This window comes from Caretta caretta, chromosome 6 (genome assembly GCF_965140235.1).
Source record: "Caretta caretta isolate rCarCar2 chromosome 6, rCarCar1.hap1, whole genome shotgun sequence".
Classification (NCBI taxonomy): Eukaryota; Metazoa; Chordata; order Testudines; family Cheloniidae; genus Caretta; species Caretta caretta.
In genome coordinates this window covers 53,468,643-53,493,259 of record NC_134211.1, presented here as the reverse complement: position 1 = coordinate 53,493,259, position 24,617 = coordinate 53,468,643, and the positions used below count along the sequence as shown (strand labels likewise).

Genomic DNA, 24,617 nt, shown 5'->3' with positions numbered 1-24,617 from the left:
CTGTATATTTGTTTTAAACCTGCTGCCTTTTCATTTCATTGCATGGCTCCTGGTTTTTGTATTATGCAAATAGGTAAATAACACTTACTCACTTATTGACTTTCTCCACAACATTCATGATTTTATAGACCTCTGTCATATCCTCCCCTCATTCATCTCTTTTTCAGTCTGAACTTTTCCAGGTCTTTTCCAGCTCTTTTCCAGTCTTTTAAATCTCTCCTTGTATTTAATCTCTCCATACTCCTAATACATTTTGTTGCCCTTCTCTGTACTTTTTCCCATTCTATTATATCTTTTTTTGAGATGGGGTGGCCAGAACTGCACTCAGTATTCAAGGTGAGGGTATACTGTAGATTTATAGAGTCGCATCATGATATTTACAGTCGTTTATCTATCCCTTTCCTAATAGTTCCTAACATTCTGTCATCTTTTTTGAGTGCCTCTGCCATTCGAGCAGATGGTTTCAGAGAACTATCCACAATAACTGCAAGATCTCTTTCTTGAGCTGTAACAGCTAATTTAGACCCCATCATTTTGTATGTATAGTTGGAATCGTTTTCCAGCATGCATTACTTTGCATGTATCAACATTGAATTTCATCTGTCATTTTGTTGCCCACTTACCCAGTTTTGTAAGATCGCTTTGTAAATCTTTACAAACTTTGGATTTAACAATCTTGAGTAATTTTGTATCATCTGCAAAATTTGCTACCTCACTGTTTACCCCTTTTCCCATATAATTTATGAATATGTTGAACAGCACTGGTCCCAGTACAGATCCTTGGAGAATCCCACTATTTACCTCTTTCCATTGTGATAACTGATCATGTATTCCTATCCTTTGTTTCCTATCTTTTAATCAATTACTGATCCATGGGAGGACCTTCCCTCTTATCCCAAGACATCTTACTTTGCTTACAAGCCTTTGGAGAGCCTTTCTGAAAGCCCAAATACTATATCCACTGGATCAGCCTTGTTCACATGTTTGTTGACAACCTCTGAGAATTCTAATGGTGAATTTTCCCTTTACAAAAGCCATGCTGCCTATTCCCCAACATATCATGTTCATCCATAAGTCTGATAATTCTGTTCTTTACTATTGTTTCAACCAATTTGCCTGATATTGAAGTTAGGCATACTGGCCTGTAATTGCCAGAAAATCATGTCTGGAGACTTTTTAAAAAAATTGATGTCACATTAGCTGTCTGCCAGTAATCTGGTACAGAGGCTGGTTTAAATGATGGGTTACATACCACAGTTAGTATTTCTGCAAATTCATCTTTGAGTTCCTTCAAAACTCTTGGGTGAATACCATCTGGTCCTGGTGACTTATTACTGTTTCATTTATCAATTTCTTCCCAAAGCACTTCAGTCTGGGATAGTTCCTCAGATCCGTCAACTAAAAAGAATCGCTCAGGTGTGGGAATCTCCCTCACATCCTCTGCAGTGAAGACCGATGTAAAGAATTTATTTAGCTTTCTCCACAATGGCGTTGTCTTCTTTGAATGCTCTTTTAGCACCTTGATTGCCCAATGGCTCCACTGATTGTTTGACAGGCTTCCTGCTTCTAATGTATTTTAGAAAAATTCTGTTAGTTTTTGTGTCTTTTGCTAGCTGCTCCTCAAATTCATTTTGGGCCTGCCTAATTATGCTTTTATATTTGACTTGCCAGAGTTTATGCTCCTTTCTATTTTCCTCAGTACAATTTGACTTCAAATTTTGAAAGGATGCCTTTTTGCTTCTAACCACCTCTTTTACGCTGTTGTTTAGCCATGGCTGGTTTTTTTTGTTTGTTTTTTTGGTGGTATTACTGTTTTTGTTATTGGGATATACATACTGTTTGAGCCTCTGTTATGATGTTTTTTAAAAAGTATCCATGCAGCTTGCAGGCATTTCACTCTTGAAACTGTTCCTTTTAATATCCATATAACTAGCTTCCTCATTTTTGTGTAGTTACTCTTTTTGAAGTTAAATGCTACTATGTTGGGTTTCTTTGGTATTTCCCCCCTGTAAGGATGGTAAATTTAATTACTTTATGGTCACTATTACATAGTGGTTCAGCTATATTCACCTCTTGGACCAGATCCTGTGCTCCACTTATGACTAAATCAAAGATTGCCTTTCCATTTGCGGGTTCCAGGACCAGCTGCTCCAAGAAGCAGTCATTAATGGTGTCTAGAAATTTTATCTCTGCATCTGGTCCTGGTTCCTAGTAAATATGGGGATAGTTGAAATTCCAGATTATTGTTGGGTTTTCTGTTTTTGTATCTCTCTAATCTCCCTGAGCATTTCACAATCACCATTCTGGTCAGATGGTCATTAGTATCAGATCTGAAGGTATATAAGCATGGAATTTCTATCTATAAAGATTCTATGGTACTGTTTCATTCATTTAAGATTTTTACTCTATTTGACATTGCTTTTTTTCACATACAGTGCTACTCCCACACCAGCATGACCAACTCTGTCATTCCTATATATTTTATACCCTGGTACTCCCGTGTCCCATTTATTATCATCATTCCACCAAGTTTCTGTGGTGCATATTATATCAATATCATTGAATACCAGGCACTCAATTTCATCTGTCTTAGCATTTAGATTTCTTTCATTTGTATAAAAGCACTTTATAAAATTTCTCAGTATTTATTTGTATTCCTTTGTGATGTAATTCAATGGGACTCTCTTTCATTTGACTGTTTCTCTTCAGTTCCTACCCATACTTTATCAGCATATTACTGCCCTGATACTATTTGTTTAGCTAAATCATGTCTACTTTAGCTAATATATTATTTCTATATATATTTCATATAAATACTAGTACCATTTAACAATTCACATTTTAATGCCATTTAGAATGACATCAAAGCTGCATAAAGTGCTAATGTCTGGTGAAAGGGTAAATGAATATTAGTCTGTGTCCAAATAACTGATGTATCTACTGCAGAAGATTGCATTTGAGAATCAGATTAGATCTGCAACAGCTAAGCATCACCCCACTTACAAAGACCATTTATTTGATTTTAAAAAACAAACAAAAAACTTCAGATTTGTTCACAGACTCTTAGCTTTAGTAGGCAACTGTTAAAGGCACCTTTAATAAAAAGTCAAAAATTTTAGCCAGGTTCTTTGAATATTAACCTGATCTTGAATAAGTAATGAGTAGTGTAGTATGTTAACGTTTAGTTGTAACTTTGCTGTAGTAAAAAGTAATTTAAAAAAAGGTTGATGGAAACATTTATTGGGATGTGATATTTTTGCACTTCTGAAAAAAAAATGTTTGTTTTGATATTTATTTAGATTAAAATAGTAAAAAGATAAAAGTGCTTATACAAAGCTCTAGGAGTCCTAATGCTTGATAAATATCACAACATAAGTTCAGTAGCGTCAAACAGATGGAAAGGTAGGAACTTGAACAGACAGCTACCAAAAAACGTTCCCTTCTATCCCTTCATCATTTCTGGTGCATACCCTCAGCTACCTTCACAAAACCCTATTGAATAGAATGCAGCATGCCTGGAAAACCACCAAATTTGGGTTGCTTGTTATTGATCCAGGTCCTGATCCTTTACCCATTTAAGTCAATGTGTATTTGCCACTGACTTCAATGAAAGTAAATCAAAAGCTCTAAAATATATGATTGATTAAGAGCCAGAGGATGATTCCCTTATTCGCACTAATGTGAATGATACTTCACAAGTTCTGTCACTGAGTCACTACAACTAGAAGTAAGACTGAGCTCCATGGTCTTTGCTATTGATCCAGTAAATTTGTTACTGAACTGAAATTAACCAGAAAATATACTCTACAATTAAATAAATATTTATATAGCTACATGTTCAAGTCCCATACTTGTAACCGTGACACTTCCATTCTCTCTTCTCATTTTCACTTTTGCCGAGATCATATCAAAGAGCTAGATTAAGTAAGGATACCTGATATATATATATGTGTGTGTGTGTGTGTTACTATTGTGGAGAGCAGAGTGAAGGTGTAGCTGTGTTATTTCATGCTAAAAATAACTGGAAGCAACTGTTTGATTTATGGAATCCACTATAATTACCATCAAAGAGCTTGGCTCATTTTTGGGGGGTGGGGTGTGCATGTGGCGGAGTTGGATCTATACATTCTTTCTTTCTCATTATGAGAGCAACAAATGCAGGAGTAGAGTGTATCATCCATACTCTGCTTGCTTGCCTTGCTCCTATAAACATTTCCACATATAACTTTCCACATGTGAGAACTTCCACTGAGTTTAGGTCCCAATCCTGCAAACACTTATGAACATGCTTAACAGTGAGCATGTGAATAGTAATTCAATTGACATCAAATTAAACACATCCATGAGCATTTTCAAGATCACAGGCTTAGTTTGTAAACTTGAACGGAACATTGCATTACAATTCCAGTCCCTCTTCCCTCTCCCTCACTTCTGAAAAATCCTCATTCCAATGGAGTTACACCAGAAAATCTGTGAGTCTAGTAATTGGGCTGGTCTGCACTGAAAACTTAGATTGGCGTAGCTACTGCACTCAGGGGAGTGAAAAATCCACTCCCCTGAGTGCTGTAGCTATGCTGATCTAATCCCCAGGGTAGTCACAGTTAGGTTGATGGAAGAATGCTTCTGTCAACCTAGTGACTGTCACTTGGGGAGGTGGAGTTTCTACAGAGATGGGGGGGAAAAACCCTTCGTTGCTATAGTCTGTGTCTACATTATGGGTAGGCTTGGAAGGATTCAATTTCTATTTGTAAATGTCAGTAAATGTCGATTTCACCAAACACACACAAACTGACAAAAAAAATATTTCCATCAATAATAATAAAAATAAAGATAGGCAAAATAAGAAAAATAATGCTTGTGAACTTATTAGGGTTTGTTTTCAGGCTATTTCCTTTGTATATTCTGACGTGGTGTTGACACTTGTGTTGTAATTGTTATAAAGCTTTTACCTTTTGAATCTCAATGTCTACAGGCATTAAATAATTATTGTCAGATCTCCCATAATTTCCCTCAATTGTGAACATTTAAATAAATAAAAATAAAAAAATGCTTAAAGAATATCATTTTGCACTACTGTGAAACTTTAAATTGTTAAAAATTTTTAAAATGCTGAAAAATAAACATTGAATTTTGCCGTACCCAATTATGAGATTACAGAAACATATCTATGGCATTGTAGCTCTGCTGCTTTAGTGCTCGTAGTGTAAACATGGCCATTATATTGTGATCCTGCCACTTAACTGCTCACAAATCTCCTGAAACCAGAAGGAACTTTAAAGATCTTCCAGTCTGTTAATTAATGTGCAGGTGTTTTGTACTGAGTGACACTTGGGTTTCTTCAAATTATGGAGATAAATGGTTTAAATGTGTATTAATGTGTGTTTGGGTGTGTGTAATGTAAACATGTATATGTGTAAAGGTATATATGGACGTCGTGTTCACAATTACATGCCTAGCCACAAAAGGTGAGAGAAAGTTACTGAGTAAAATGAAATATATCAGATTTCTAAGGAGTGATTTTATAGAAAATCATTAACTTTCCCTATCCTTCTGTGGCTAGGCATGTACCTGTGAGCACAGCTGAGCTGCCACAATCAGGCGGGCTTTTAAGAAAATGAGTTTTGACATTCCTTTTCTCAAGACGAGCCTTTGTTTTTCAATTACTCCTTCCTCACTTGGAGGTTTCTTGAGGTAACAGTGAGCCTGTTCCCAGACTGTCCGCCAGGTGGCAGCAGTGCCCTATCACAAGAGCTCCTGTACCCTTTTCCTTGACATCAAGTGTTAATGCAATTGACCAATCAGTGCTAGGATGATGGGAGGTAATTGGGTAATTGTATTTTACTGATCACAAGCAGAGAAAAGGAGGGGGGGGGGGGGAGAAGAGAGAATTGAAGACGGGAGAAGGGACGAGTGTAGGAAGAAAGACTGATCCTGGGACCTTTGGAAATACTGAGGTGCCATTGCAAAGGTGGGGGGGGGGGTGAGGGGGAGAGAGAGAGAGAGAGAGCAAAGCTATTCCCTGCAGCAGCAGCTGACTGGAACTGGATATATGTAAATACATATACATACACACATATAAATATATGTAGGGAGAGTTCGAGCTGAAGCTGATGGCAGGGAGGAAAGGTTTCTGCGGTGCAAAGGGCTGTGCATTTCTGGGATAAGGAATGAAAGAAGCGGCTGCGCTCCTGGGAATGTGTCATCTTGGAGAGGAGGGAGGAAGGGAGAAGGTAACTGGAATGTGGAAGAAGATGGGAGCCTAAGCCACTGCTGTGCAGAAGGGGATACCAACTTGTAGATCTGAAATATACCAGCCTGATCTTGGCAATGAGATCAGAGCTGCAATTGCAATAGATAGGGGGAGGAAAAGGGAGGCAGAGATTGGAGGGCTCTCTCTGTGTGTGTTTCTCTCTCTCTCCCAAGAAGAAATAGAAGAAGTTTATCCGTCTCGATACTGCTGGATCTTTATTCCTGCTGGACAAAAGATGGAGAGGAAGCAGAAATGAAGAGGAAGGGGAGCCCCGTGCTTGTGAGATTCAGAGTTAGGAGGACAAATCACGCCTCCCCAGGGAGCTTTTGTGCCCCATCGGAGGAGTTTTAACGTCAGGAAGATTTTGAGAAGTGGGGGCAAAGAGAAGAGGGAGAGTCAAAAATACCCACCCCACGTGTGTAAAAAAAAATAAACAAGGGATGGATTTATTATTGACAGCTGGTGGGAACCTTGAATTTTCCTCCACTCTCCCCCACCCCATTTCCATTTAATGTGAGATGATGAAAATGCAGAGGAGTTGGAGGGAAGGCAAAAGGAGATAACGTGGAGTTTGAAGAGAGGAGAATGGTGATGATGCTGTGAATAGCTGGCTTCTTTCTGAAATCAAAAATCCAATTGCGCACTGGGTTGTGATTGGAAATCTAATCAGATCTTTGGAGAGGGGGGAGAGAGAGACCAAAAGTTTATTGTTTTAACATTCTAAATGTAAGAGGAGACTCTGGTGAAGGTGTGCGTGGAGGAAAATAGGGAAAACAGAAGAATGGGAACCCCCTATCTAACGTGGAAACACATGTATTGGATAATTGATAGTGCAGCAAAGAAGGGGGGAGAAGAAAATTGCCTGGAAAGACCTGGATCTTAACAGTCACAACAAAAAATGCATTAAAAGCAAACGGCCTTACTTCAGATAGAGGGTTGTTTAAAATAAAGAAACCCCTCTCTACCCTCCAAAGGAAGAAGAAAAAAAAAAGTTGGCAATGGAGAACAGAGGAGCCAGAAAGGCAAAAACCCTCAAAGAAAGGAAACTAGGAAAAGGATCCACAATGGAATGAAAAGTTTCAGAAAGGAGAAGGACCATTCTTGCTCTGAGGGATTTTTTAAATGTTTAGTTTTTTAAAAAAACCTCCCCCAAGAAGACAGGAATTTAATGATACAGGTACGACCATTTTAAGCAGAAAAGTTAAGAGCGACGGGAAAAAAAAGCCGGGGGGAGTGGAAAAGAAGAAGAATCTGGTGAGGGAGAAAAAAACAGCAGGTTGGGCTGGATTGGAGCCTGTGTGGCCTGAAATTGATCGAAAATTGAAGTTGGATATTTTATTTTTAATTTAATTCCTTATTTTTAATTTTCGCTTCGCTGCTGCAATGAAATAGTTTGCCACCTCCTGCCTTTTTTCCCCTTCCCCCCCTTAAACACTCGGATTTCCATCTGGATAGTCTTCTGTGCAATCTGAAATACAGTGAGTGCCTTTGATATTTTCTTATTCTTATTTCTTGGGAAAGAAACCATGCCCCTCGCTTTCTTCCCTTCGGATACAATCTTGGTGAATTATACGAACTGATTTGGTGGGGCGGGGGGTATAACTGATAAGTTACGGTAGATCCAATGTTATGGTTAGTAAAATTCAAGCCCCGGGAGGATGTTGCAGATGCTTGCATGCCTGGGTCTGCAGGGTTTGTACATGTTCACTAGCAAAGAAATCTCCCAAGGAAGCCCCTGCAGTGTGTGGTGGTGTGCTGCTTGATTGCCCAAACTGTGCAAGAGCGGCAAGTTGCACGGCAGCCTCAGGAGTTTGATGCACAACGATTCCCCCCCCCCCCCCCTTTGACCATTGGAAATCGAAGGGATCCAATTTAATTTTTATTATGCAACCTGACCGTGCAGCTCAACATGGTGTATTAACATGGAAAATGATAATAAGGAAGGCAGGTGAAGGGTGGATGGCTTTTGGGGGGCGGGGGACGCGGGGGGAGGCAGTACAGGGAGAAACGTTACATTGTGCACGGAGTGATTAAGGACGGTTAGCAGCAGCGAATGGGGATGGGTATTCACTGTTGAAGGAGAGTTTATGATACTTGCCACAGATGTGCTCCAGATCTCTTAGGCAATTTGTTGTGGTTCGGTGGTAAATCCCTCTCGCTCCCAGAGGGCTGTCACAGCAGTTGTAGATTTACTGTTGATAAACAGATAGTATTCTGCAGCGTTAGGAGTTAACTTAAAAAAAAAAAAAAAGGAGAGAGCGAGTCTGTCTCTGGTAGGGTTTATTGATTAGGAGTGATGGGTAGATAATGGGCCGAGCTAGTATCCACTAATTATGTCGGTCCTTGCCTGCAGAAACGGAGATTGGGGGAATAAAAGCGGGATAATGGTATTTGAAATAACTGGGGGTCCCTGTGTGCTAGTGGGGAACAGTGCCGCTTTCCTCCTCGCTTTTCTGCTGGCAAAGCTGCTGGCTTATTAGATATTCCCTTTCCCTGCCCCCAACCCTGGCCTCCATGTCCAGGGACTCAGATTGAAGGTCTTTACTGGAATAGACTGGAATGTAGTGAAGAAGGAAGTTGGAGGGGGATCCCAAACTCATAAATAAATGACCCATAATGGACAGATAATGGCAATTTTTGCCAGGCAATGTGCAGAATTAGCATCACCACTGATTTCCTCCCCCCGCTCCCTTTAGCTGCAATCTAATAGGGGAAGGGGAGAGATCTTGATTAGAACTCCTCACTTGCTGACAATCTTTCCCTCTTTCTCAGGCTTTCTGTCTCAGAAACCACAAGTTCAACATAACTAGAACTTCTGGCAATAAAATAAAATAATAATAATAATAAAATAAAGGTTAAAAAAAAACCAAAAAACTTGCCCTATTTATTTGATAGAAACCGTCCTGGCCTTACTGGTTTAATGGAAATTAGAGTTTCTGCTGTTAAAAAATATCCCATTCTTCTGCTCCTCAGAGGTCATGTCCCTTAAAGTAAACGTTGGTTACTTGGGAAGGATAAAAGACGTTGGGGGCAATCCTGCTCCCATGGAGGTCCAAGGGATTTTTGTTTGCCATGGGCACAGAATCAGGCATTTTATTCTGCTGGGTTTAAAACAAGAAGCAAGTTGGCACAATTAAAAAAAATCCCTTACATCCACATCTATTCTTACCCTTCTCTTAAGTCCTTAACTAAGCATGTTTAGTATGTAATGTTTTCAGTCTCGTTTATTTTTCTGGAAAGGTGTTTCCTGTGGGGACACTGAGTGGGCAATAAATTTGTTAGTCTGTGAAAACAGTCGCATTGTTTTCCTCAACCCTGTGTAAGGTCCTGAATATCTTATCATAATTCTGGGCCCTATTGGGGCTACACTGACATCACCAGTTGCAGTAATAGAGCAGTTAAATGTGTGTTTAAACTGTTGCTCGGTAATTACTGAAAGAGAGAGAAGCTGGCCAAGTGAGGTGGGAAAAAATCTTCAAGCTTTTCACTGGATTGTTGCGAAGTGAGCCCATAAATAGAAAACCCCTAGGGAAAGCCAGTCTAGTCTTTGACAATAGGACGCCTGATTCATTTTTTACAGTAAATAGCACGAGGGGTTTTTTTATGTGCTGAAGAAAATATAGATACAAATCTGGGCTATGAAATAGGCAAAGCTTGTCAACATTAGAAATATGAAGATGTGTCTCAGCTTCTAAAGATGCAATACTTGTACACTTCCATGAATCACTCACTTGGTAAAGTAGCCAAAGACACATGGAATGTAACTCTTTCAGTGATGTAATAGAAGAGTGTTTTGCGTTCAAATAATTTGCACTCTGATGTTGTCTAGATCTCAAGGTGCTGGGCAAGATAAAAATGGTAAAAATATGATAGATAACAAAATGAGATGAAAAGTGAGGATTTCATAGGAACCTGAGTAGAAATGATTTTGCTATTTCCATCTCTCGTGTCAGAACACCAGTGTAGCATTCAGCAATATATGATATGCAAGCTGCCTTCATTTTCAGAGTATTGGGTAAACCATCTGTTAATTACCTAGGCAGGTAGGAAACTGGTATGAATAGTGTGTGTGAAGAGAAAGTATAGTGTGAATAGTGAGCAGTTATGTGAATAGTAACATGTCAAATGCCAATGCAGAAGAAATCAGAATAATGTGTATGAGGGCCCTATTTTATTTGTTGTATATCCTGGGGCCAAAGATTACTTAATCTAAAAATGCAGCCTCTCTTGGTAGTCTGTGGTTGTGATGCAGAAGTTATTGCTGATATAAAACCAAGACAATCCAGGTCTTTTCACACTTCAGAAAGGTCTTTCACTGAAGTATAGTGGGCCCCAGATCAGTTTTTATTGCTGAAGTAGCCTCCGGATCACTGTGACTAGGATTGTAATCTTGGTGGAAAAGAAGACTTGTAAAGGCAGTTAAATAGAATGTCAACATATTTATATGCTATATAGACATAGATTTATAAACTCATATTTTGCTCCTTCAGTGTAAGCTAAAGGTTGTGGAAGAGATTCTCAAAATATTAAGAGTTTAAGATAAGGTGTGAGTATCTTTAAAAACTAATTCTATTGCACATGGTTAGCCAGTGTCATTCTCTCAGTAGTTACATCAATCAGCAATATGAAAATGGAGACCCTCTATAGCAAGACATACCAGTAAGTATGTGGGATTTCAGGAGGGTTAAAAAAGTGACTTGCTTTTTCATTAAGATTTGTTTCCCCATATTTAAAATGTAGAGGAAATTTGATGCTGGTGAAAAGCACCTGTTTGACAGCCCTGGGGCTGAAGTCCCTAGTATATATTGTGGGGGTGGGGGTGCAGGAAGAATGGGGGGAGGGAGTACATCACAACTAACTTCAGTGTAAACTTCACTCCCAATCCTTTCAATGTGTTTCCACCTTGAACTGGAGAGATCCCTTGACCTCTCTGATGAGATTTACAAAAAAGGGGGCAATTAGCTCCAATTGCAATATGGACACCTGTCCACAAATAAGGGACTGGAGATTCACCAACCTATTTCTAGAGCATCCAAATCTCTGCCAAGCAGTAGTGGCTTAGATCACTGCCTACCTGGAGCCTGATCCTGCATATCCTTACTCATGTCACCAGCCTAAAGGAAATGAACAAACCCTGCTGCTTTAAAAGGTGATTGATTACTCATGTGGTTAAAGCTTGGCAAGAAAGATTGGAACTAACCAGCCTTGTACAATTCCATTCACCTCAGCAAATAACTTCTTGAAAACTGTCTTTAGGAGGGTCCCCTACACACATCTCCCCAATATCAGCATCATGGAGTAAAGGACAGGAAAGTAGCTTTTTTTTTGCCATCACTGGTAAATTTTTTTAAGAATTCTGCAAGACTGCCTTTATCCCATGACCAAAAGATGAAGGGCTCCATGTTTCATTGTACAGCTCCAGAGCTATTCATTCCCTCTTTCCTTCAGAGAGTTTTGTTGTCTACTGTGTTCCCTCCCCCTCTTTTAATTGCAGATATACAAGCTGTGATATGTCTGGATGAATTAAGAAAAAAATGATCGGGGTGGGGGGGAGCAGGAATATTCTTATATACATTAGAGAGAAAAGCCAAAGTCAGGCACGCATATGCACAAAAAGAGGGAGTGAAGATTTGCATTTGGTATCCAAGGAAGCAAGAACAGAATCCTGCAGGGTTTTCTGTTCATTGTTTAAATGTTGCCATGGCAATATCTTGGGGCACAAGTTACATGTTTTTCACTTCTCTAGTTGAGCTTTTCTTAACAACAACAAATATTCCTATTGAACTTGGCACAACAATAGGCAAAAGAGTGAGATGGCCTCATTGTCTGTCCCTGGCCTTCTGCAGTTCTACCCTCAGATCTGTTAATGTACAAGAGACCTAATTAAGATAGAACTGCTGGATGGAAGGCTGCTTCTTGTTGTGAGGACACCGAGCATATTACAATATTTTGTGTAGTGGTGATATGTTAATTGGATAGCTGCAGGCAAGTGAAGTGTAGCAGTCACTGACAATTAGAAAGAACAATGAACTTGCTAGGACTCAATCCATTCCTCTAATCACTGGGTGGATTAAAATGCATTGCAGGCATATGCTAGAGTTTCTGTAAATTTGAACACCACAATGCTACAAGCTCTGTAAATTCTGCTTTCATAAAGCAAGGACCAGATTTATCTTGCTGTCTGCAAAAGAGAGAGAGAGGCAGCACTGGATCCCTGAGCAAAGTCTCTGTTTGCAATTGCTGCAGAAAATGTCCTGCCATGCAGGAGTGTTTGTGTGCAACGTACCACTGAAATCAGTGCATTTTTTAACATAACAGTGATGTTGGCCCCATGTCGAATTAGTTAAAACCAGCTCAAGAGAGTCACTGCAAAAGAAAGGCTTTTGTCTTGAAAGACATGAGAGATTCAGGACATTGGAGATGCCCTTTGTGTGGAGGGATCTCCCTTTGGTTATTTTTTGCAGCAGCTGGATCCATGAAGCCTGGTGCAACAAAATAACTCATGGAAACAAGGATATGTTTTTCTGTCACTCAGGTGGCCAATTTAATGTGAAATTGACTTCTGAAGAGCATCAATAGTTAGTACTTTTTTACCGCTATATGTGTAAAAATGATTTTCGGATGCTTTGAAGGTCATACCCAATCCTGAGAGCCTAGTACTGTATTACATTTTTAAAAAGGTATTTAGTGTAGTTTGGGTCTTCTCATTTAGCACTAGTGAAATGTTGTCATCTATTTATCCACAAGATTAAGTATAGCACTCACATTAGCTGTCTGAATGCCTCAGTCATAACCCTAAGTTAAGGTTCACCTTCAGAACTGGGACAGGCTCTAAAAGAGTTTCCCTAATTTGAGCAATCCTGGGCGTCTCTGACATGGTCAATAAAGTTTGCTAATTTTGATTTGGACTGAGGTCATCAATTCACTTCATATACTTAGGCAACTGACTAGTCATCAGATGGTTAAACACGTTCAGATGCTGCTGACTTGAATAGAATTTGAATTAGTGACCTAGAAATGAAAGTTTCTTCCTCCATATTCAGTTCTCAGAGCCATGCACTATTATGTGTTTTGATCTACAGGGTAATTTATTGTTGGGAAGGGGTAACTGACACGGTGAAGTGTTTATACAGTGTCATTAACGTGAATAAAATCATGTACAATGACAAAACTATTATTTTGATTTTACTTATTTGACATTTATCTGTTCAGTCTCTGATGCACTCACCACTATAGGGTCAAGGTGCTGGCCCATTGTTCTGTAATTCCTAAAAGCAACCTCGTGGTTTCATTTCATTTATGTATTTGTTCCTCTTTTCTCCTTTAATCTGCAATTCCAAGCTCTTGTCTCCCACTGATCTCAATGAGAGTTTTTTCAGTGACTTCCAGAAGGGCAGGATTGATTCTCTGGTTTATTTTTTGTTTGTCTTCTTTCCCTGCCCCTCCCACCCCTGAATTGTGAAACCTGTTTAAGTTTCCAAATCAATAACAGGTTAAAAGTTTAGGCTTATATAAAAATAAGTATTATCAAAGTTATATGCTGAATCACAACATTTTGAAAAGTTTCATAAGCTCACGAAAGCTTATGCTCTAATAAATTTGTTAGTCTTTAAGGTGCCACAAGTACTCCTAACATTTTGAAAGTCCACGTCCTTATCTATCGTATTTGCCAAGTGTTCTGTGTTACCTTTGCCATTCTTGATGTCATCCCAAGCCGTTAGAAAGAGGAAGGAACATTTCTCTCTCTTTGCCGTTCAGAATGTTAGTGATCAGTGCTATTTCACCAAATCTTCATCTGTTACTGCAGAAGCACAAGTCCAGTGAACGTTTTTCAGCTCTTTTGTTTATAAAATGTCAATGCTTCATACTTTAAGGCTGAGATTCTCAAAGGAGCCTAAATTAGGTGCCCATATCCTTAAAGACTACATGCACAGAACATTCTGTTACTGATGTAACCTAGTTATTTTATTTAAAGCTTTGTCATTAACCTTTTAATGACTACAGAGGTGATCTGGAAGGTGGAACAATGGTGCAGAGAAAGAAAGGGGTTAACTTAACACTCTCCCTCTCTCATTGCATGAGAGTTTGAAATGGGAAGTGAAGAAATATATTAAATTCTCTAACCTTATTTGCCAAAGGGCATACGTGGTATGCTAGGTTCTTTCCTTGCTGTTTGGTGTTTCAAAACTTTGCTGTGACTGTAAAGCTGATTGTGAATCCTTATTTGAAGGGAAGGCTCTTAGACAAGGGGTAATATATTATTTGTCTGGAGGCAAGCTTTTATTTTCAATACATCCTTAGGAGAGCTGAGTTTCATTTCAATTGGGACTCTTTGCTTCATAGCAACCAAGGAGTTTTGATAGCCTCGTTAGCCTTTCAGGCTGCTCACATGTAGAGCCTGCTCCCTTCAGTCAGATGCAGGTAGAAGTTTCTTTGAAGCCCATGTGAGGTTTGTATGTACATGACATATGGAATTATGACCAGAATGGTTTTCTCTTTTGCATTGGAACAAGTGCGGAGACACTCATATTGGAATATTGTTCTTTTTGATATTTTTCTTTCTCTAGTGTGAATCTCATGAAGGGGAAAGCCACTGGCTTGACAGCCTTGGAGACGAGAGTCCTCTATATGCTCACTACAAAGTCCTGGAGAGAGTACTCTGGGGGTCTCAGACAGACGAACATGCACTCACGAACCCCACACAGAACAAGATGAGTTGTTCCTTCAACACCTGTCTGTAATACGTGGAAAGAAAAAGTGTTTTGATCTGGAGAAATTCAGTTTGGGAGACGTATGCTAGTGGTCTCATGCAGCCAGCATTAAAACAGTAGAGTTCCTATTTTATTTAAGGTAATTTTCTAACACAAAAGGTCTGGTACCCAACATGAGGTCAGCCTATTTTGACCCTCATAATGATGGCTAACAATGAATTTAATCATTCAAATGGCAGTTGTTGATTGCCTAGGTTGTGCCAGATTTACAATGACACCAGTGGCTCCATGGAGCCGGGCCCATGCTCAGAAGGTCCTGCTGACTCCCCGCCGTCCACCACTTGCTCCTCAAGCCGAGGGTTCCTCTCCACCCCCACCCCCTTGCTCCTCTCAGCCCCCTGGTTGGACCCAGTGCATCTCCAGCTCCAGGCAGTCTCTGCTTCCCATCACCTGTGGGGCCCCATCTGTCTCCCCGGACCTGAGCTGCCTGGGACTGGTGCAGAAGCCTGGCCAGTCTCAGCCAGGTGTGGGGGGCAGGTGACAGTGTATGAGGTTTGCCTGGGCCCCTCCAGGCAACTGCGTCTTGAGAGAGCCCAGCCGGGGCAGGCCCCGACCTGGCTGATCATGTGATTCCCAGCCCTGGGACCAGCTCTGGCTGCGCTGCTGGATCAGCCCAGCAAACAAAGTCACCTCCCAGCAAGGCCGGTGAGTGCAGCCAGAAGGCAGGGGGTGGGGAGTGGGTCTCTGGGGGGTGCTGGGTGTGGAGGTGACAGGGAAGATCTGTGTGTGTTGAGGCACTAGGAAGTGGAGGTTCTGTGGGGGGTGCTGGGCAGTTGTGGTGGGGTTGTGGGCAGGGGGGTGCTGGGCAAGGGTGGTGTTGTGCAGGGTGCTGTGCATATGTGGGGGGATGCTGGCCATAGCAGGTCCAGGGGGCCTCTGGCCACAGGGAATCGGGGGGGAGGGGCTATGTGGCGTGACATGGGCCCATACCCGAGGGGAAGGGGCATGCTGACAGCACAGGGACAGCTGGGCCACTGTGCGTCTGGCAACTGCTGGGTTGTAAATAGTGCCCTCGCACTGGGCTGGGCAGAGTGCAGCTGCTCCAGCCATGCCATGCCCCATTACCTCTGGCTGGCCCCTTGCTCTGGGGCCTGATGTCCCTGCAACATGGTTCACTGCCTCCATGGGGGCCCACAAATATATTCGGTGCCGGGCCCACAAAAGGTTAATCTGACCCTGTGCCTAGGGAGCAGTGATCATGACCTGATTACGTTCAAGATGACCAAACTGGAAGCTCCCAAACAGTAAAGTATATAGTTGGTACTTCAAAAGGGCAAATTTCCTGAAGCTGAGATAAATTGTTATCAAAATTGATTGGGAGGATAAATTTAGACAGAAAAATGTGAATAAAAATTGGGAATTATTTAGAGTGTATTATATGGCCAAAATCCCACAATTCCCTAATCAAGAAAGAGGACAACTTTGGCTAATAGCCCATTCTGATTCAGTGGCAAAAGAAAGGCAGCAAAGAAATTTAGAAAAATGTACCAAATGGGAAAGGAAACAATAGAGAGAAATTGATATAAATTAGAAGTTATGAAATGTATAACATTGATAAGGGAAGCTCAAGACATCAAGAAAAAAAACAGTGGCTGGCAGAGTTAGGGACAATAAGACAGAGTTTAAAATATATTAGGAACAAAAGAAATCCTAACAATGGTATAGGCACATTACTTGACGTAGATAGTAAAACCATTAATAATGACATGGAAAAGAAACAAGTCTTCACTAAATATTTTTTTCTCTATTTGGAAAGAAGTAGAAGAATGTACTTGTATCATATGAGGATGATGAAGTACTTTCCTGTGCATTAGTAACTGAGGAGGATGTTAGATAACAATCTGCTAGTATTAAACATTTTTAAATCAGCAGGCCCAAATAATTTGCACCTGTGATTCCTAAAAGAGTTGGCTGAGGAGTTTTCTGGCCACATGTTAACTTTTAATAAATCATGGCATGCTGAGGAAATATCAGATGACTGGAGCATGCCAATATTCAGAAAAGGCAACCTAGATGACCTGGTGACCTATAAACTGGTTAGCCTGATATAAATCCCAGGCAAAATAATTGATAAACTGATATGGGATTAAACCAATGAAGAATTAAAGGTTATGCCAATGAGCATGATTTTATGGAAAATAGGTCTTTTCAAAGAAACCTGATTTAATTATTTGGTGAAAATAGAAGTTTGGTTCATAAAGGTAACTACTGCATAGATGTAGTAGATTGTTGTAAGGCATTTGGCTTAGAATTGCACACATTATGCTTAAAAATAGCACTATATAATATCCATAGAGTACACATTACATGAATGAAGAAATGACTCACTAGCAGATATCAAAGTAATTGTGAATGAGGCATCATCACTAAATAGGGACATTTCTAGTGGGATTTCACGGGGTAGGTATTCAACACTTCCATCAATGATCTGAAAGTAAATATAAAATCTCTGCCAATAAATGTTCTGGGCGACACAAAGATTGGCAGTGGGAAATAATGATGAGGACAGGGCAGTCATACAGTGATCTGAATTATTTGGTGACCTGGGCCCATTCAACAAAATGTGTTTTAATACTGCCAAATTCAAAGTTATACATCCAGTAACAAGGAATGTAGGCAATACCTACAGAATAGAGGACTGTAGCATGGAAAAGAGTGACTCTGAAGAGGATTTACAAGACATAGTGGACAAGCAATTGCACGAGCTCCCATTGTGATGGCATAATGGGCTAATATGATCCTTGTATGTATATAGAAGGGGGTAAGGCATAGGAGTTGGAAGGTTATTTTACCTCTGTATACAGCAGTGGTGAGACCAGTACTGAAATGTTGTGTCCAGATCTGTTGTCCACATTTGAAAAAAAGCTGTTCAAAAATTAGAGAGGGTGCAGAAAAGAACCACAAAAATTATATTAGAACTGAAGAAAATGCCTTATAGTGAGAAATTTCAATAGCTCAATCTGTGTAATTTATCAAAAAGAAGATTTAGATGTGACTTGATTACCGTATAGAAGTACCTCCATGGGGAGGGACTACCAGCTACTAAAGGGCTCTTCAGTCTAGCAGAGAAAGGCATAAAAAGAAACAATGGCTGGAAGCTGAAGCCAGGTAAATTCCAAATAGGACCAGAATCAGATTTTGAAGTATCAAAATCCTACATGAAACAGAATTCCCTTTCTCTGCCCACTCTGCTTATTTCATACAGATCACTAAACAATTCTGAGATGATCTGTACAATAATGGTGTCTACCTCTTTCTTCTCAACCTTTAGTAAAAATAGATGATTAGTTTGTTTTTTTCGTTTGTTTGCTGTTTTACTTTTCTTCATATATGTGAGGATGGTGGTGTATGATATGTGTATAATGAAATTTGTGGGGGAAAACTAAGTCAAAGATATGTTCTGTATTTAGTGGTGAGATCTGTGGTCATTCTTCCCTCTTATAGGAGAGAGTTTTATAGTCTAAATCTGATTTCTGTCTCCTACATTCAATATTCTCCCTTAGTGGTTGTCATTTTCATTGTTCCAGTTGCATGTAGTTATCATGAGAGGTCATGGGCACATTTTCATTGTTCCAGTTGCATGTAGTTATCATGAGAGGTCATGGGCACAGAGAGAGAAGCAACCTTTCAGGTATCAAGGGCAATCCATTGGAGGTAACTATATTCAGTCACTACTGACTGTGAATTGTTAGCAGGTTCCATATCCTGAGACATCCAGTTTCTGTATCTACCCCCTTTTAGAAAATACTTGTGGAATTTGCAAGTCTAAGGAGATCCCAACATAAAGTTTCCAGTATACTTTCTCTGCCAGTGATGCTGCAGCAGTACCAGAGTGGAAGGAGGTATATCACAAAGTGACAGGGGTTGCTTTCCTTTTCATATCACCTTCTTACCCTACTCACCACTCTCTATCCAAGCAGTAAAAATCTACCTTAATTAATACACAAATGTAATTAAATATGTAAATAAAATAGTATCCTCTATGGACGCTAAACGTAATACTCTCCTCTTTACCATTCTTCAGACAGGGAGTGAATAGGATAATGGGATATATTCCTCTTGCAATTTGCCTTCAGGAAATGCTATTGGGGGTACTGAGTCAGTGCATCAGGAGGAGAAATGGCTACATGGTGTGGTAATGCACCCTGTGCGGGGTTCATTGTTAAAGTGCACTAATATGCTGCACATTAATGGGTCCAGATGGACCCTGCTGGTGTGCACTAGAGGCTCCCTATGGCTCTTTAATGTAATTCTATTTCAAACGGTGCAGAATTAAAAGTGCACCAGGGAACATTTAGTGCACACAAGCAGGGTCTACATGGAACAGCTAATATGCAACACAATAGTACACCTCAGAGATCACACCCTATTAGCATGCATTGCTGCTCTGTGTAGACAATGCCTTAATGGGTCTGATTCTCCACTGCTTTCTGTCATCATTTACACCTGTACAAAGAGGGTGTCAGATGCTACCAAACCCAAGTAGTAGAATTTTTCACTCATTTGGCACAGGTGGGAATGACTCTATGCAAAGTAGAGGACAATCAAGTGCTTTGTAAGGAAATTAGATTCTCCAGCAGTTCTGCAGGCACTGCTGGTCTTGGCCAAATCAGGAATATTTTGAAGTGCAAGCATCTAGGTAGAGAAAACATCATGCCTCCAACAAAATTAATGTCTCACAATAGTTTTACCTATTTATTTTTCTGTTCTTGTCATTTGGTGGCCTTGAGAAATTCTGTGTAATTTTTAAGGTGTCATTTTTTTTGTGATTATTTGTTTTACTTTTACTCTCTCCACTCCATTCTCAACTTCCTACCATTGCCCAGTGTCATTCTCAGATATATCATTTTCATTTTTTAAAAATATTCTGTTTAGTGGTTTTGGAGGAACACTGTCACATCTCCTTAGGGGAAGGAAGGATGGATCTAAAGCCTTCTAGTGGGGATTTTCATAGGGGACTAAGAGAGTTAGGTGCCCAGATCTCACTGGCCTAACCCAAATCAATGGTCTAACTCCCCTAGGGTCTTGGAAATCCTATTAGCATCTGCATCTAGGATTTTTCTGATTCTCTTTTCATTCCCACCCCCTAAGAACCCATCACCTATTTATAGTTTTCTTTGTGATTGCATATTGTATTGTATTTCGTTCTTTGTATACTCCCTTCATTTTATCACAGATACTTCTGGCTTTCTTCCACTCATTAGACTGTGAATATAATAGGGGAATTAATTGTAGCTGAATATTTGTTTCATGTTTCTTGTAACTCGTTATTGTCAGTGCCCATTTGAATGTCAAATAATGAAGCCCTAGTCTGTCAGCAGAGACTTGACCAGAACACTTTACCTCCACCCATATCTTCTTGCCTTCCCACCCTAGATAGCTATCCAATCTCTCTCAGAACCATTTATCAATCTGGGAAACAGCCAAATGACTGAAGCAGCTTCCAGTAAGAATTTAGTTTGATTGACAAAACTACCTTTAGTCATTCCACTCCTCAGACCCAGAGCTGAGTTCCTCCTGGGTGATGGTTGTCTGTGATGTCCCATCACTGGTTCCATAGTTGACATTGTAGAGTAGCAAGTGTGTGTTTTCTAAGGCAGGAGTAATTTTAGGATACAGATGTCCCAAAGAACCCAAGAACCTAGTAATATGCTTGCATCTAGACTCTATATCCAGCCTTCCTACAGCATGGTCAACGGATATTGACTGTAAAGCCATCTGTTGAATCTAATTTGTTCTTCTTGATTGATCTCATGATAACCAGAAGCAAAAGATACATGTATTTCTATTTGTCACATTTTCTGTTCTTACTTAGTTCTCAGTTTTGCAAGCTGAACGAATGTGTTAGGCTACAGAACTCATGTGGAGCCATATTGACTTTGATGGGTCTCTATAAAGGGTTAAGGGTCTGCCATTGGCAATCACTTTGTAGGATCAGTGCCTGAGGTAGCTCAGTTTCTGACATTTTTCAAATCAAATACATTAAAAGCTCTCGCTTTTCTGTTGCATCTTAATGTATATCTGAAATCCTAAATGTGAAAGAAAATGAACCACTGCAAACATGTATGTAATCAATACACTATATAAAATATCTAGATAAGTTTTTCCAAAAAATATTGCAAGATTTATGTATTTGTTTGTTTTTAAAATCCTGGGTAAAACTTATTTTTTCCTACTCTGTTTCCTATCTAATAGTGTGGTTACTCACAACTGTAAAGTTAACACTTAACCAGGTGTGTGCCATAGACTGTAAGACCTTAGAGGTAAAGCCCTGCTATCAGTATATCTGTTAAGCACCATTCATATAGAAGGTGACATGTAATAATAGCATCAAAATCCCTACAAGAACAAAAAAAATCAAATATTCCTTTATCCTGCTTCTCTAACAATAGGATCATTGTCGTTCTTGCTGCATGATGCACACTAGGGAACAGATAAAACAGTCAAGTAGCTGCTCTTTTCCATATTGTCACAGCCCAAGGGGAGATGCAGGAAGAGAAATACAGATTTCCTTAAGTGTGTTTCTATCCGTTTCTGAATCTGCGTATCATGAAAAGCTTTCGCACGATCCAGTAATCCAAAATGCATCAGTACTTGTCTTTACAGATACAGTTTATTAAGATGCTACTGTCCTTAACAGGAAAATCTGGAGTTTATGTTTCATATTGACATAAAAAAATACAAATATATTTATTTAACTGGATATGCTGTATATATACATATCATTTTGAACTAAACCCTTTGGAAGAGGATATATACTATGTAAGAAGTGGAATTACATTAGCAGCTGAATTAGTTTGAGAAAGCAGGCTGCAGCTTCCCAAATGCTGCATTCATTTTCTGTAATGATCTATAATAAAGCAAAGAGATAAAAGAGATGCATGTAACTGTTTTAATCGAGATAATATGCTCAGAAACCTAGGAACTAGGAATTCCTAATTTCTAATCCTGGCTCCTCCACTGACTTGCTACATGACCTTGGGCAATTCCTAGCCCTGGGATCTCAAGTATTTTTGTTTTCTTCTGTAAAATGGGGATACTATTTCTCTATTTCACAGGGCTGCTGTGATGATTAATTAGTTAACGTCTGTAGATTTTTTGAAAACATACAGTGTACTGCCATATCTCTTTGTAGTTAGGAAGGGTAGTCTTGTTGCTAAGGCACAAAAGTTGCAAGATGGTCAGAAGGTCTGAGCTCAGTTCCTACCTCTGCTACAGAGTGTTCTGTGGGATCTTGGGCAAATCATTTAGGCCCAAATTTAATAACCAGGGACTTTGAGTGCCTCCATTTTTGACTGCTAGAGATCACATGCATCAGCTAGATAATAATGAAATCCAAACCAGTGATATAGAGATTTAAAGTGGCCAATTTCACAAAACTGAAAACAATTATGAGCCAAATCAGCTGGGAGGAGAAAGTTACTAGATGCCCCAAAAGCCACAATCATGGAAGGAGGCCATATTGGTTTTTAAAAACCACACTGCTTTACAGGCAAGTGAAGGCAGCTGTAAAAATAATATATAACAAATGAAGAAAGGGGAAGTGGTAAGTGGTAAGTGATGAATATAAATCAGATGCTAAGAATTGTAGAAAATCGTTAAGGGAAGCAAAGGATGCAAGAAGAAATCTCTGGCCAGCAGAGTTAAGGACAATAAGTAGAAGGTTTTAAAAGATATATATTAGGCACAAAAATAATGCTAAAAATGGTATTGGTCCATTACTAAATGGAAATGTTGACATTTCAATAATAATGCAGAAAAAGCCAGAAGTGTTCAATAAACACATTTGTTCTGTATTTAGGAAAAAACAGATGCAGTAGTCAGAGCTTATGATAACACTCTTTCCATTCCACCAATATGTCAGGAGTATGTTAAACAGCAGCTACTACAATCAGACATTTTAAAATAATCAGTTCTGGATAGCTTGCATCAAAATGTTTTAAAAGAGCTGGCTGAGGAGCTTGCTGGACGATTAATGTTAAATTTCAATAAGTTTTGGAATATTGGGGAATTTCCAGAAGACTGGAAGAAAACTAATGTTGTGTCAATATTTAAAAGGGTAAATGGGATAACCCAGGTAGTTATAGGCCTGTCAGTCTCACATCAGTCCCAGGCAAAATAATGGAATGGATGATATGGGACTTGACTAATAAAGAATTAAAGGAGTGCATCACCAGACCCTTCTCCCTGACTCCAAAGCATGTGCTGCCACATCCAGTCCTTTCAAGGAGGTCTGTTTCTTTAACAGGGGTTATCAAACAGAAAATAGTCTTAACTTAGTTCTTCAGGACCACCTCTCCTACGGGTATCTGGCACTCCAGCTCCTGGCAGTCTCTCAGCTGCGGTCAGCTTTGCTCTCCTCCTAGAGCTTCTGAGTACCTGGCTCCTTACTCCAGGGACCCACAACAGGAGTTGGCTCTATTCCAGTGTGATTTTCCTTCCCAGGGCTCAGCCTATCTCAGTCTTTCCTAGCTGCCTACTAGCAGCCCTTTTATAGGCCCAGTTGTAGCTCCAGCCCCCTTTGGTTTGATTCAATTGCTCTGATCCAGGGGAACTGGGCTCAGTGTATCCACAGGGACCAGCTACCCTGTGACAGAGGGTAATATATTCAATGCAAATCAACATGGGTTTTGTGGAAAATAGATCCTGTCAGACTAACTTGATTTTTTTTAATGAGATTACAAGTTTAATTGATAAACGTAATAGTATTGATGTCATATACTTAGACTTCTGTAAAGAGTTTTATTTGGTTCTGCAAGAGATTCTGATTAAGAAAGCTAGAATGATATAAAATCAACATGGCATACATTAAATGGATTAAAATCTGGCTGATCTCAAAATGTAACTTTAAATGAGGAATCACCACTGAACAGGTGTCTTTCTAGTGTGATCCTGCAGGGATCAGTAGTAGGCCCTATGCTATTTAACATTTTTTATTAATGACCTGGAACAAAACTCAAAATCCACTGATAAAGTTTGCAGATGAGACAAAAGTTGGGGAAATGGTAAATAATGAAGAGGACAGGTCACTGATTCAAAGTGGTCTGGATTGCTTGATAAACTAGGGGCAAGCAAACGATACACATTTTAAAATGGCTAAATGTAAATGCATACTTCTAGGGACAAAGAATGTCTCCCTCCCTTGGTCTGCAGAAGCGACTGGAGTCGACGGTATTTCTCAGTGTTGTGTATGTTTGTAGCTGTTATGATACTGGTGCACAGAGGGGACAAATGAGAAAACGGCATTTTTCTGCCAAACAAACTAAAAATACTCAGATAGTGAAGTACAATGACCATTAATATAATGAAGGCAAAAGGGGACCAAAACTGGTAAGGAGGTGAATTAGGTCTGTAAAAAGAGGATGATAGAATCAGAATGAAGTAAAAACAGCCCTATAAGAAGGGCAGCTGCGTGAGTCATTTAAGTATTTCCCTGACTTTCTCTGGCTAAGCTTAACATTACTCAGCTAGAGTTCTTGGTGAAGGGTTAAAACTTTCAAAATATGGCCCTAATCCTGCCAAATTTCCAAGGAGGTGGATTCCTGAGTTGGTATGGAGTCTCATGGAAGACAATGGGACTCTATACTGGCCAAAAG

At 39.7% G+C, this 24,617-nt stretch overlaps 1 protein-coding gene across 13 annotated transcripts in view; it reads left to right on the top strand.

Annotated features, from left to right (window-relative positions):
* LRRC4C (leucine rich repeat containing 4C) overlaps positions 1-24,617 on the top strand; it is an 856,114-nt gene that overhangs the window by 704,785 nt on the left and 126,712 nt on the right. The window contains exons 1-2 of one of the 13 annotated variants that reach the window (XM_048853300.2): positions 5,958-7,427; positions 14,818-15,100. The exons of 8 other annotated variants lie outside the window; for them this stretch is intronic. The gene's annotated coding sequence lies outside the window, so the exon portion shown is untranslated. Of the gene's footprint in view, positions 1-5,957; positions 7,729-14,817; positions 15,101-24,617 lie in introns of those variants that run through there. 4 more of the 13 variants (XM_048853299.2, XM_048853293.2, XM_048853298.2 and 1 more) reach the window with 4 other exon arrangements.